Below are 15,308 nucleotides of genomic sequence, written 5' to 3'. Positions count from 1 at the left end.
CATGCTCGGTGCTCTATCCACTATGCCATCTAGCTGCCCCTTCAGTTAGTTTTAAATAGTCATAAACAATTCTCTTCCTTTGGGAAAATGTATTTAACCATTCAGAGATAGATATGACTATGTGAAAAGGAAAAGATTTGTGTACATGATACATAAAGTGTGTGAGTGTATATATGTCGATATACATTAGAGGGAAGGATAAGTCTTGACTTATTATTTCATTAGAGGGAAGGATAAGTCTTGACTTATTATTTCATTACTAGGGAAATAGCAAGGTGGAATCTTCCAAATTAATGCAGATCATATTCTTCAAGTCAACTTTTCCCTATTATTAGGTGCTATATGCTAAGGGAATGCAAATCAACTACTACTCTAAACAAACATAACTAAAACAAAAAATCAGATACATTAAGTCTAAATTGTATATTCTAAAACTAAATGTGCATGATTTTTTGATTATCTATTCTTTTGGTTTCATCATAGTTCCCCCTGAGCCCACGAGTATGAATAAGTAAGAGCTGACTATACAGGCTGTATATCATTAACTGATTGTATTAACTGATTAACTGATTGTATTAAAGGTGATTTGTAAGTGGAACTCAAGATGCATTTCCCCAGGGAAGTAATGTTATAAATGTTGGTTGCACTTTCAGGTCAACACATAGAATTCTATTTAGCTCACAATGTGATCGACAATATTATTAAATAAATCAAAGGAGATTGTGAATGGAAAAGGCACTTTGCAAAATGTAATGGAAAAGTATTTTGGAAAACTTAAAGTGCTATATTAAGGTCAGTGTGTAGTACTAGTAGTAGTAGTAGCAGCAGCAGCAGCAGTAGTAGCAGCAGCAGCAGTAGCAGTAGTAGTAGTGAAGTAAATAATAATAAGATCCTTGATTTCCAAGTCTAATGAAACAAGTATTTATTATAAATCTCTTATGTGTCAAAGAAAGTGCTAACTTCTAGGGCTACAAAGACAAAAATAAACAAAAAACAAACCAGTTCCTGCCTTCAAGGAGCTTATATGCTATCAGAGTCCTCTGGATCTCAGCACTAAATTTTAGGACTCTGCCCCTAACCCAGAAAAGGTCAACAAGTGCAATGGGAAGAGGGTATCAGGCAGCAACTGAGGAAAGCCTGGGCAACTTCCTGGTTCAAGAAGTCAGACTGTCAATAATATTGGAAGAAAGCTCTAATCACCAAAAACTTTAATAATGTTGAGGGTTTCAAGAAGAAAGTGTTAGAGAATAAGCACATAGACATTGATAGTTGGTAACCTGCATATAATAAAACCATTGATTTGCATTTAATCTAGGCCTGTCCCTTTATTTCTCAAGGGATTTAAAATCTAAGTTCCATGCACATCATTTGGATTAGGGAGAGGAAGGAGCTCCCTAAAACTGTTGCCCTAAGAGCTCTATTTTATCCTTTGTCTTCTAAAGGACAAGATTGCATGTGCTAGGCGGCCTGGACAGTACTTAGAGGTGGTGGCTGAGGTTCTAACAGTGGATGTGGCTTTCTTTCTGTATAGGGCCACCATCTGTCTATCACTCCTCAACACTTGTTCTGCTGCTATAAACTGACTCCCCCTCCCTCCTGCTGCAGTGTGCCAAGTTTATTGCCTGCATAGGATGTAAACAATGCTTCAAGGAATAATTGCAATGAGAGACTATATACTTGCCTTCAGGAGATAGTGGAGGATAGAGAAGCCTACTGTGCTGTAGTATACAGGCTCATGAAGAGTCAGACACAACTAAATAACAACAACAACAAAATTTCAACTACCAGGGACATCTTTTTAACATACCAGGATGATTGAAATAGGTTACTAAAATGCATTTCATCTTCTTTTCTGCATATGTTGCCAGTATATAGGAAACAGGCTCTCAAAGTCTTTTACTTTGCCCATCATAATTATCAGAGTCTAATCTAACAATGGAACGTCTTGGCTGATTTTAGAATACATAAAGGCAAAATCTTGGAACAATAGGCCTCTGAGAGACTCTTCTAGATGGAAAATTCTAGCCTATACATGCTGATTTTGTGATTATTTTCATTAATTTTTCCCCTTTGGAACATTGAACGATCTGAAGAAGAAGAAAATACAGAGGGAGCCAAAGCCCCATACATTAAGGATCTTAACCAGACCAGAGATAAGAAATTGTCACAGGGGAATCTATGAGGCAATGGACTAGAAAGATAGCAACCTACAGACTCTCTTCCATTTCAGTAAAACCATTACCATCGGTGACCAATCACTCAAAGAGAAGTCTGCTCTGTTTTACCTTCAATATGTTTTCCACTTTCTTCCACAAGGATTTTCTGAGGCATTTTCTTCCTTTGGTTAAATTCATGTGTGGTCCATACTTTGCACCTTCAGAAAATAGGATGGAATCATTAATTTGGTTTAAAAAAATTTAATCATCAACTATGGCAGGAGTTATATTTTTGTTTAATTCATATTTTGTAGCAGTGATAAAATTCTAAATCCCTTGGGCACTGCTATAATTACAATCTGTTGGCATTTCTTGTGGCATACGGGTGTAGAACACACAAAGAACAGATCTAATTCTTTCTCTTAGGGAATTTACATTCTAAGGAAAATTGGAAAACTTAAATTATTATTCTGTCTCCCTTTTACTCTTCCCTCTCCTGACCTTGTTAATACTTCATTTGGTGTTGAAATGATTTTGTGGTTGTGCCTAAATCAAATAAAATATTATGGGATCACAGGCTTAGAGCTGGAAAGAACCTGAGAGGTTATCTAGATAAATCCATTTATTTTACAGATGAAGAAACTGAAGCCCAGATAATTTAAGAGACTAACAAAATAGTACATAGGAAGTGTTAAGAGACTAACCCACCAGTATATAGGTATTGAGTGGCACAACCAGTATGGCAATCCAGGGCCCTTAATTCCATATCCACTACAATTCCCATTACTATCTACCCTATCTGGATTTAGAGCCAAGAAGACCAGGTTTGAACCCAAGCTCTCCTTGGACAAGTCACTTAATCAGTCTTGGTCTCAGTTCCTTATCAGTAAAATAAGGGCGTTGGACTAGAAGAATTCTAAATTCCCAGAATATAATGAAGGTTGGCACTGTATGTGGTGTGGAGAAAATCTCTCCTAGACCACCTATTATAGTATCTTTTCAGGTTTTGAAATCCTCATTCACTGGACATTATCTGCTGTTTAGTTGGTTCAATTGTGTATGGCTTCCATTTGGGATTTTCTTGGGAAAGGTACTGGAGTGGTTTCTATTTCCTTCTCCAGCTCATTTTATAAGTGAGGAAACTGAGGCAGAGTAGTGAATTGCCCAGGGTCACACAGCTAGTAAGGGTTTGAGGTCAGATTTAAACTCAGGAAGAACCATCTTCCTGACTCCAGACCTCTCTATCCACTTCACCATCTAGCTGCCCTGCTCAGCGAATATACCTTTCACTGGATGGTAGAGGGAGTCTCCCTGGGGGTCATGCTTTTTAACCTTTCTGTTGAGGAAACTTGAAGGAAAATTTAATACATTCAGGTAACAAGGCAATATATATCGACTTACATTTTCCAGAATAATTTACCTCCTTGCCTTCATCCTTTCCCCAAGAGTAGTATAGAGCCTTTGATTATTGTGAGTAGTTTTTGAAGTACTTTCAGATAGCTCATTTTCACACAAATCAAAAAGTTATCATCTTAAATCATTGTACAAGTGCCTTTGTGATTGGTGTTTTAAATGCAGGTACAGAGAATATGTAGAACTCGACTGAAAAAAACTAGTCAAACATTCTGAAATAAATGTGCTGATAACACTGGCCTGCAATTGATAATGTTCAAGATGCAGGCTCTAAACATTTTCCTCATCTTTCATGTTGATCTTCTGTGTGTGTGTGTGTCTGTGTGTGCATGTATGACAGTATATATCTGTTGAGCCCATCACCATCTAAAATATTTCAATCCAGCATAAAATTGCTGTAACAATTGTTATATGACATGTTTTATATGTGAGAAGACTTTTATCAAGTTTAAATGTACTGTGCCTACATATAGAGATATTTCTTATCTATTTTCCTGTGTCAGAAATAAATGAAAATGATATAAATAAAGACCAATGAGAGACCTCTATTTTGTGGTCACACAGACATTATTGTGTATTAAGCATCCACTGTATGCAGAGCATTGTGGGGAGATTGGGCATGAAAATCTCATTCTGTCCTTTCTTTTCCAGCAGATGATCCTCTTTATAAATCCCACTCTATCACTAATCTTTAATATCTCCTTTCCTTTAGGCTGCTTCCCTACTTCCTGTAAATATGCCCATTTCTCCTTCTCCCTTATCCAAAAAAAGAAAAACAGTTTTGAATAATCATATTACCCTCACTAGCTCTCATAGCCTCTCTCTCCTCCCCTTCATGGCTAAATATCTTGAAAAAGCCTTCTATAATAGATGCCTGAATTTCTTCTTCTCTCATTCCCTTCTAAACTTCATCTTCATTTAATGTGATAATGATTTCTTAATTGTCAAAATCTTATGGCCCTTTCTCAATCTTCATCCTTATTCAACCATCTTCTGCCTTTGACACTTGCTCACCATCTCTACATTTTCTTCTCTCTAGGCTTTCATTACACAGTTATCTCCTGTTTCTTCTTCTACCTGTATCACTACTCTTTCTCAGTCTTTTTTGCTTGATCTTACTGTAGGTTATGCCCACTAACTATAAATGTTCCTCAAGGGTCAATCCTGGATCCTCTTCTCTCTTTATAATATCTTGCTTGGTGATCTCATCAAAATCTATGGCTTCCATTACTATCTTTCTGCAGCTGATTCTTAGATCTATTTCTCTAGCTCTAACCTCTCTCCTGATCACCAACAACAATGTCTTGGATCTCTTGAATTGGAGTCTCAAACTCAGTGTGTCCAAAACAGAACATATTACATTTCTCCTCAAAATCTTACCTCTTTCTAACTTCCCTATTTCTGTCAAGGACACAACCATCCATCCAGTCACCTAAGCTCTCACCCTCGGTGTCATTCTCTACTCCTTAGTCATACTCACTTCACATATCCAATCTGTTACCAAACCTTTTTGCTTCATACTTTAAAAACATTTCTTGGGGATGGCTAGGTGGCGCAGTGGATAAAGCACCGGCCCTGGATTCAGGAGTACCTGAGTTCAAATCCAGCCTCAGACACTTGACACTTACTAACTGTGTGACCCTGAGCAAGTCACTTAACCCCCATTGCCCCACAGAAAAAAAAATTTCTCATATTTGCTTCCCTTCTCTCTACTCACACAGCTGCCACCCTGGTATAGGTATTCGTCACCTCATCACCTATTTCAGTAGCATTCTGGTTAGTCTCTCTGCCTCAAAACTCTCCTCTCTGATCCATCCTCCCCACAGCTTCCAAAATGATTTTCTTAAATCACACATCCAACTATGTCAATCCCCTATTTGTTAAACTTCAGTGGCTCCCTATTACCTCCACAATCAAATATAAAATTTTATATTAGGCCTTTATGGTCATTTGCAACTTGGTGCCTTCCAACCTTTCCTGTCTTCTTATAATTTATTCTTCTCCATCTAATCTATGGTTAGCAACACTGTGCTTACTCTTCCTCACATACAATTCTCCATCTCTGACTGTGACTTTTCATTGGATATTGTAACAATTGGAATGACGCCACTTGCTGGAGACTTACTCTAGCAAAACTCCACCATGAGGAGAAGGCGTCTGAAGGCAAGACAAGTGGCTTTTGCTTGTGGAAGGAAGAGGGGGAGAGGTGAGCTCTCTCACTCTCTTTCACCAGGACTCTCGTGGAGAGTTGAGCAGAACTGTAGCTCTCTGAGATAGATAGATGAATCTAGGTCTTTCTCTCTTTACCAAATTCTTATTCTACTTAATAAATGTTTAAAAGTCTAAACTAAAGCTTATAATTTATTGGCGACCACTCATTAGATTTTAGATAGTATAGCTAGAATTTTAGCCCCTTACAATATCTATCCCCCTGGAAATCTCTTTCTCCTCATCTCTGCCTCCAAGTTTCCTTCTCTTCCTCTAAGACTCAGCTCAAATCTCACTTTCTGTGAGTTTCCTATTCCACGCTCCCATTCCACTGCTAGTCCCTTATCTCTTGGATGGACAAATTTTTTGCCTTTTGCTTTGCCCATTAGAATGTAAATTGAAAGCGTGGACCATGTTTTCTTTCCTTTCACTTATTATGATATTTTCCCTCTATATTCAGTGTTATATATTATAAGGAAATAGGATTATATTATATATTACAAGGAAAGAACAGCTAGGTAGCACAGTGAATAGTGCGCCGAGCTTGGAGTTAGGAAGACCTGAGTTCAAATTCGGTTTCAGACACTTAATAACGATATCATCCCGGACAAGTCATTTAAACTCTGTCTGCATCATATTCATCATCTTTAAGATGGGGAATAATACTAGCACTTGGTTGTTGTGAGGATCAAATCAGATAATATTTGTAAAGTGTTGAGTATTGTACCTACCATATAGTTAGCAGTATATATGTTAGCAATTATTATTGTTATTAATTATTTCTAAGGTGAAAGGAGACTCACACTAGACAAATTTCTTGTTTTGCTTGAAAAGTGATCAGTAAAATATGAATTATTACTTTCTTTAACTATCTTCACCTATCATGGAGAATGAGAGTAATATAGCCTACACTCTGATTTTTTAAGGCAACTATGCTGATTTTCAAAATGCATATCATACAGGAGTTGTTTTTTTTCACTAGCCCCCTAACACACTCATTACTCTGATAGAGTCAACCTATGTATATAGCCAAACAAAAATTCTGTAAAAGCCCAGAGGAAATTACCTCCTATAAATGCCTAAGGCACTCTGCAGCTAGTTTTCAAAAAACATTAGGCCTGGACTGCTCAAAAAAGCTACTCAGTTATAAAATATGTATTGGCTTCACCTACAGTGGCCAGTACCTCTTGCTTCCTAGTCTGGTTATCCTTGCTTCCTTCTGGTGCTTTCCACAGATTAACAGACTGAGAGAGCCATGAGCATGTTGCCTACAGAAAACATGTTCAGATATCACAAGTATCCTTTTTTTAAATGAACAGACTAAGGACAGTATTTTGAATTATGTATCCAAATGCTACTTGAAAGAACAGTATAGTAACTGGGAGTCATCAAGTCTGGGTAGACATCATTAGATCTAGGTGCCACTTATGAACTATGTGACCTTGTTAAAGTCTCCTAAAATATAAATTCTCACAAAAGCCTAGAAAGACTTGGATGAATTGATATAGATGGGAGTGAGAAGAACGAAGAGAATCCTTTATACTATTATATCAACACTGTAAAAATAATAAGCTAATTTGAAAGACTTAAAAACTCTAATGCAGTGATCAATGATAAAGACCAGTGATGAAGTAAGCAACATACCTCCTGACAGAGAGGTGATATACTATGTGGAATGAGACACACAATTTTAGACAGGATGAATATCAGAATTTGTTTTGCTTGACAGTTTATTTGTTAGAAATAATTTTCCTTTTTAATTTTTATAATAAACATTTTAATTTAAAGTTTTGAGTTTGAAATTCTCCTTTCCTCCCTCCCTGCCCTTTTCCCTGAGGTGGTAAGCAATCAGATATAGGTTGTACATGTGCAATTAGGTAAAGCTAAAATTTAATTTTTAAAAAGAGAAATGAGTTCCTTATACTTTCTGGATACTGGTTTCCTTATTTGTAAAATGGGAGTAATAATGCTCCTGTAATATCACCTATAGGGTGGTTGAGAGAAACAAATGAAATAATACATGTAAAAAAAAACCACTTCATACACATTGAAGTGCTAAAAACTCTCACAGTAAGGCATTAATATTTATTTGTAGCACTTCATTTGCATATTAATAGCCCAATTATTTAATTTATTTTAGGTTCTGACACATACATAATGGCAGTATGGTATAGTAGCAAGAGCACTAGTCTGTAATCATAATAACTGGGCATGAGTTCAGTGCTTACTGTATTTTCTGTGTGACCCAGGAAAAGTTCCTTAGCCTCTCCATTTTCTTATCCAAGAAACTGATGTGATTATATTGATATAAATTACCTCCTAGTGTTTTTATAAAGAAAATGCTTTTTAAATCTTAAAGTGCTTTATCATTATCTTCATCATACACCAGTTTAAGGCTTCCCTAAGGTAACTAGGGTTTTTTTTTTAGTAATTTCTGTACAATATTGGGCTTTACTGTCATGCCTTCCTTTGCATCAAGAGAGCAGCAGTTTTTATATTTATGAAAATTCCCAGCAGCTAAAAACAGATTCATGCTAACTTTTATTATTTCCAATTTCAAAGAACATATTAAGTGGCTTTAACCTTTAGCTTAATATTTCTTGAACCAATATTTGTATTTTTCTAAGGACATTTAGAAATAATGAACACTTATGTGGTATTAATGAAAAAGATATATACAAGACATTAAATATCTAGCTTGTGAAGTTCGTAGATCTTTATGTGTAAATCCAGTCATACGATACCACTGCTCAAAATGTTCCAATGACTTTCTGTTACTTTAAAGTTCAACTTTGTTTTCCTGGCATTCAAGGCCCTCTAAAACCCTACCTACCTTACTAGTCTTATTTTATTTGGACCCCATCCATATATTGTCTCTCCTATATGTCCCTCACTCTTCTGACTTTGTGCTTTTTTTTCACATCATACCCTATGCATAGAATATCTTTGTCTCTCAAATTTATACTTTTTTACATTGCCTCTCCTACTTTAATATCAAATTCAAAGGTTACCTACTCCAAGAAGCCTTCCCTGGTTCCCCCAATCAATAACAATCTAACACTCTCATCCCTCATGCCTCCCTGTAACTTGACCCAGTTCAAAATTATATTTGTCTCGAAGGCCAAAGAAAAGGAATTTTTCTTAAATGTATTTGTAGAGAAACTGTTTCTGGGTCAGAGTTACATACCTGGGTGAATACTTACTACATCCCTGTGATCTATTAAGTCAGGCCTTGACATAAATTTTCAAATAACATTACTAGAGATAAGAAATAATGATTCATACTATGACAAAAGACAGTAATGATCAATTTCCAAATTAATAATACAAATGCTTAAAAGACACAAGAGATGATAGGTTGGAATTGGACTGCAGATACTTTAAAGAGGAGGGATACCAGTTGTATGTTAGAGGACAGATAGGCATTAGGAAGAGAGGAGAGTAAGCCATTCTAAGCAGAGATGGTGGTATGAACAAAAACAGAGGCAGAAAAACAGATTTGTTCAGATAACAGTGACTAAACCTGCTTATCTAGAATATGTGGTTTGTGAGTAGGGAGATCAGGTTGGAAAACTAGCCTGTACCCATACTTGGTGAGAGCTTTGAATGCTTGGCCAAAGAGCTTGGGGTTCATCCTCTAGACAATGAAAATCCATAAATTGATGAGCAGAGGAATTGATGTAGTTAAAGTGATACTTTAGGAAGATGAGTCATGTAGGATGCATAGGGCAAAGGGCAAGACTAGAGGCAGGCTGACGATACGATCTAGAATACATCATCTCAAAGCAAGCAGTTTACTCTAGGGTGTATAGATTTGGAAGAGATGATCTAGTCTACTCCTCTCATTTTATAGAAGAGAAAATGAAGGTCTAGATCAATGAATTTAATTTGCCTAAGGTCAACCAACTATTAAAGTGGTAGAATAAGAATTCAACAAAAGTTCTCCAAGTCCAATGCTTCCTCCACTGTGCTTCCTGTTTCAATAAATTAGGGAAGCTTTTGCAGTAATCTAGGCATGAGGTGACAAAGTGCCTAGACTAGAGTGGTGGCAGTGGAAAAAGGAAGAGGCAGATATAAAAGAGATTAAAAAGCAAGAATCAAGGGAGCTTATTTGGGAAAAAATGGTGGTAATATCGTACACATTAATAGTAATGTTATTTCAAGAACAACTTTAAGCAAATCAGTTATTTTGACTATTATAATCAGATTCACTATAAAGGCCATGTGAAGAAGATATATACATCCAGAGAAAGAACTGATAAATAGGAATATTTATAGAATAATTTTACATATGTATACCTATTTATGTCTAATGGTAACCATCTCTAGGATGGGGGGAGGGGAAGAAAAAAAGAAACATACATGATAATTTTGTTGTATATTTGAAAAGAATAACAAGTTGTACATAGTAAATTTACAGTCTTACATGCAATCTTTTTTATTGTACTATGTTATGGAAATGCTTGTTTTATTCCATAAATTAAAAATAATTTTAAATGATGCTATTAGAATCTTAACGAATTTTCAATCAGACTATTCTTCTGGGTTTTTGGTACCATAGTGGTAGAGGCAGTAGTGGCCTTCAAAGCATTCTATTGAATAGAGTCCTGAGCTTAGAACCAGGAAGATCTGGGTCCAAATGCCTCTTGTAACACTTGTTCTTTGGGCAATTCATAAAATCTTCATGTGCTTCAGAAAAAACCCTACCATATATCATATGTGTGCCATAGGTTATGATCTGGATTGGTGGAAAGAGATGCTAAACTTTAAAAGTCACAAGTCACCATTGTCGGAGGGAGTTCTTTTCCCTTACACTGACAAAAAACCTCGTATCTTTCACCTCTAACAACTTTTCACCAAGCAGTCATTATCATTACTATTATCTAATTTTCATTTAGCTGCTTTTATTTCACTTATCATTCTCTTCCAACGTCAACAATGAATGTTCACGTGGGAACATTTCTTAGCATCATATATGTAGAGTTGGAAGGCAACTGAGAGGTCATCTAGTCCAAGTCTTTTGTTTTACTAATGAGAAAACTGAGACCCAGAGGGACCAAATGACAGAATCAGATTTCAATCTCAAATCTTGTTAGTACAAGTTCAGTGCTGTTTTCAAAGCTCTGGACAGCAACTCTCAGGTTGAAGAGGATACTATAGACCAAATATTTCAGTGACTGCCTCCTTGTCCTTGGCTGACTTTGACTCTACAAGCCAAGAGGACATTACAGGTAGAGTACTTACCCTGATTAACTAAATATAGACATTTCTCACTTTATATAAATTCGACTTATATATATTTGACTTTACTTAAAGAATCCTGAAAGAAATCCACATTCCAAAAAAATACTTATGTTAACTTTACTGTATAGTACTATGTTCCTTCTGCTCCTGCCACTTGATTTGGGGCTTTGTGGCCTTCTACCATCCCACCACCACACAAAAAAATAACCCTAAAAAAATCCTCCAAGTAAAAGCAGAACAGATGCAGAGAGACCGCCACTGTGGACTGATTGGATACTGGGCTTGATACCTCTAGCATGGAGAAAACAGACCTTTACCCCATACACCAAACCTGCCCGAGTGTCTGGCCTCTGATTATCTGTCTGTGCTCACATACCATGCGTCTATATGCCCCTATTAACCCCCGTGTTCTTCCTCTCTGTTCTAGCCAAGTCCCCACAAGGCTAGCCCCAGCCTGCCACATGTTCCTTTTCCTGCTGCAATCTTGTATTCATTGCAATCTATGTGTTTCCCCCAATATGATGTATAGCCAGATACTTGATTATCAGCAAAGATTTATTTGCCTCATCAGGCACTGAACCATCTTCTACATAACTCATTCAGTGAAGATGTTACCATTGTTCTGTCTCAGTGTAAGAAATGAAGATGGATTTCAAAGGAAGTTACTCTTCTTTATGTATAATTATTGTAGTAAATACTTCTGAAGTAAAAGAAGATACAGTTGCTATATACAGAAGGAATGAAGAAAATATTGCGTTGTATGTGGGTTTTTTTCTTAGTCGGTATGAGATTGCACTATCTCCTGTGATTGAAAAGTGAATTTTAAAATTCTAAACATTAACCCTCTCAACAAGAAGCACTACACCAAAATGTACCAATAAGATGGCAGAAATGGCATTTGTGATCACACAACTGAGGAAAATAGAAAAAACAAAGTCTATTAAAGGATTGTCAGTTTAGTCCAGACCCTCTTTTGGTCAGCCTGTCAATGAAATTTTGACTTAAATGTTAACTAATGAAATATTAGAGATGAAACGTTAAAGGGCAATTGTAATAAACCAAAAAACTGACAAACCAACTTTAAATTCAGTTAATGAACTTCTTTAAAGTAGGTTCCATCCAGATTTCAGGTGACTAATGACTTGGGTTTTTGTTATTGTTGTTGTTTTAGACTCAACAAGTTGCCGGTTGCCCCAGCACTGATGCCTGGGTTACTCAGCTGCATTCCTGGAGTCACTTCAGTAGTCTCCTAGGCAAGTCTTGAAGCCTTTGGAATTAAAGACAGGATCCAAGAAATCCATTCTTCTTTGCATGTTCCCACGATATAGATGTGCAGGATTTTCCGAATGATCATACGGACACAAAGGTTAGTGAATTATGTAAATAACTCATTCTCTAAAGTGCTAAACTTCATTACAGTGAATACTTAGTGTATATTAATGAAGTAGTCCCAGAGAGGAGAGGGTTATTGAATAGTGATCTTTAGAATCATAGAAGAAAATGGTCCCATTTGTGCATTTCCATAGAATGGTGAAGGATTAGCCTCCTAATAAAAGTATTTTCTCTGTGTCCACTAAATTGAGGACACAACTGAGGAAGGTAAAAAAGTTCTTCGATTTGTGTTAAGGCCAGTCCCTGTATCTGTTTTACTGAGCTAGAGCCCTTTGGTGGGGCCAACCTATCAGCTTCTCTTTTAGACTATTAATGTGGCCAGCTAATTCCCAAATATCTTTATCTCCCTTTCACAATCAGATTATTGAGTCCTATCCAAAGAACCCACCCAGCTGATTATCCTGACTGGGTCATCCCCTGACTAGACTACCCCACAGGGTAATTTTGTTTATTTAAATATTTAATGCAATTAGATCTACTTCTGAAAACAACTTTGACTAGACAACTATGGCCCACATCACTCCGGTTGGCTAGGAGTAAACACATTTTAGACAGTCTAACTTTTGCCCCCTCATTTGAAAACTCAGTCCTAAGCACTGAAAGGATGGATTGTTAGTCTTCTCTTCATAGAAAAGAACTTACAAAGTGTTTGATGTGTTTAGAGACATTCTAGTCCTTGAGGACCGTAAAGGCCACTTTCACACACATCTTATTTGACTACCAATTGATTTTGTGTAAAGTCTCATGAGTAGCAGTGTTCTTTTTCTCACTGTAACCTAAAGATGAACTGACTCATAACTAATAATTAAGTTGGACCTCAGACTTGCACGGACATCCTCAGTATTGAAAGTGATATTTGTTGTTCTCATCAAAATCATGGTCTCATCAAGACCCTAGAATTTAATCACAGACCTGTAAGCATTATCTTCCTCTCAATTAATTAACATGTGCAGTTCTACACATTTTAATGTTCCTTATTTATACAGAATTAGGGGTCAGAAACCAATCTTCTCCAAACAGGAACTGATATTCTTAAAGCATCTATCTGTGGGAGTAGCTAACATTTATAAAGTGCTTTAGGTTGGCAAAGCACTTTACAAACGTTTTCTCATTTTATCATCACAACAACTGTGAGATATATGTGCTATTATTATCCTTATTTTCCAGATGGGAAAATAAGGCAGTGAAAGGTTAAATGACTTGCCCAGAGTCAAACAACCAGTAAGTGTCTAAGGATGACTTTGAACTTGGGTCTTGATGATTCCAAGTGTGATAATTCATCCACCGAGCAACCCAGGTGCACTTTTAAAAATAACTACACTATTACAAATGGAGGGGAAAAATGCATTCCTGTTAAAACAATGGTAAAATATATTTTATATGCCTTTTTCAGCAATCAAAATGAATGCTGATGTAGGAGTCAATTAACAATGAAGATTATTTCTCCTTTGTATTTGTTGTCAGAAATATATATCAGCTCTGATTACAAAGTGTTTTCAGACAAGATAGCACAGCATGGTAAACTATGAGCAATTTTTCACATACAGTTTATTTTGACTTAAAAACCTCTGCTATATGTTTTATGTCAATGCTGGTTTTTTTTTTCTTTTCCTTTTCCTTCTTCTCCAGGAAAGCAGAAAGAATAGAGGTTGGGACAACATCCTCCTATAAGCAATGTTCATTATCATCAGTATCTTTTTTTTCTAGAACGTGTTCTTAAAATATAGTTCCCTAAGGAAAACTTACTAAATAATTTCAGAAATTTGATATGTACACACTCCTTGGCTACCTAGTCAGTAAATTCTGTGGAAAAGTAAAAATGAGTCAGTTTTTCAAAACAAAATTGATCACAATTTTTTTAAAAAACAGCACCTATATGGGCATTTGGGCACTAATCTTGGAATCCCCTTCAACCTTTGAAATTCTCTCATATAGGTACAGAAAACTCTTCTTGGAACGGGATGTATAGGTATGAGGAGTCAGATATAAATAAGTTTAAATTTAACTTAGTGAATATTAAGTTTAGATACACAGGATTTGAGAAGATGTTTGGAATAAGGGTTATGGAAGATATACCACTGATTTCTTTTAGGAATTTATAATCTAGATTAAATACAGTTGACAAATAGATAATTGCTCAAAGTGCAATTGAAATACACAGAAGAAAGTGCATAGATTATATGTGCATAGCTACAGTGAAAAGGGAAAACATGCATTGCTATCAGGTAAACTCAAACTATCTATCTTTGGAAGATTTTGAAAGCTAAGAAAGTATTGTCAGCTTTCAGGCAAGGCCATTTTTGCTATGGTTGTAGGCTGAAGAAGACATTCCATTGGAGGCCACAACTATATTTCTGCATATTTATATACTTAGGATTTTTCTATAGATAAAAATACATAAGAGGATAATAATCTCTATCTGGTTACTCTTTATAAAAATTATAGTCAGTGAAGTTGAAAGTTAATTTTCTTATGTCTTGATAATGTTGGAAAATTGCATAAAAAATTGAGTTTGTCATCCTTTCTTGAATTTTAAGTTGCAGCCTGAGGAAAGAAAGTATCCCTTCTAAGTGAAGTTTACCTGAAAGGAATCTTCTGGTTATTCCAACCCAAAGTTAATGAAAAGACTCACATTGCATCTATTTCTCTGAATTTATTTGGAATTTTGCATTCTCTCTCATATATAGATGTGTGTCTATGTATGTGTGTATGTATATGTATATGCACATATATATATATACGTATAGATATGTGTGTATATACATATATGTATATACATATATGTTTTTGACAGGTATATGGTTGGTATCTTTGTGAACAGAAGCAATCATTGCAAATATACCTAAAAGTTTCATTGAGAGAACTAAACAGTGCATAAACTTATTATTTTTAGTC

General features: G+C 35.9%; 1 protein-coding gene across 1 annotated transcript in view; it reads left to right on the top strand.

Annotated features, from left to right (window-relative positions):
• HS3ST5 (heparan sulfate-glucosamine 3-sulfotransferase 5) overlaps nucleotides 1-15,308 on the top strand; it is a 308,965-nt gene that overhangs the window by 126,548 nt on the left and 167,109 nt on the right. The window contains 1 exon segment of the mRNA XM_044003753.1: nucleotides 12,193-12,387. The gene's annotated coding sequence lies outside the window, so the exon portion shown is untranslated.

The sequence above is a fragment of the Dromiciops gliroides genome, chromosome 4 (assembly GCF_019393635.1).
Source record: "Dromiciops gliroides isolate mDroGli1 chromosome 4, mDroGli1.pri, whole genome shotgun sequence".
In the NCBI taxonomy this organism is placed as follows: domain Eukaryota; kingdom Metazoa; phylum Chordata; class Mammalia; order Microbiotheria; family Microbiotheriidae; genus Dromiciops; species Dromiciops gliroides.
This window is presented reverse-complemented; position numbering and strand designations above follow the sequence as displayed.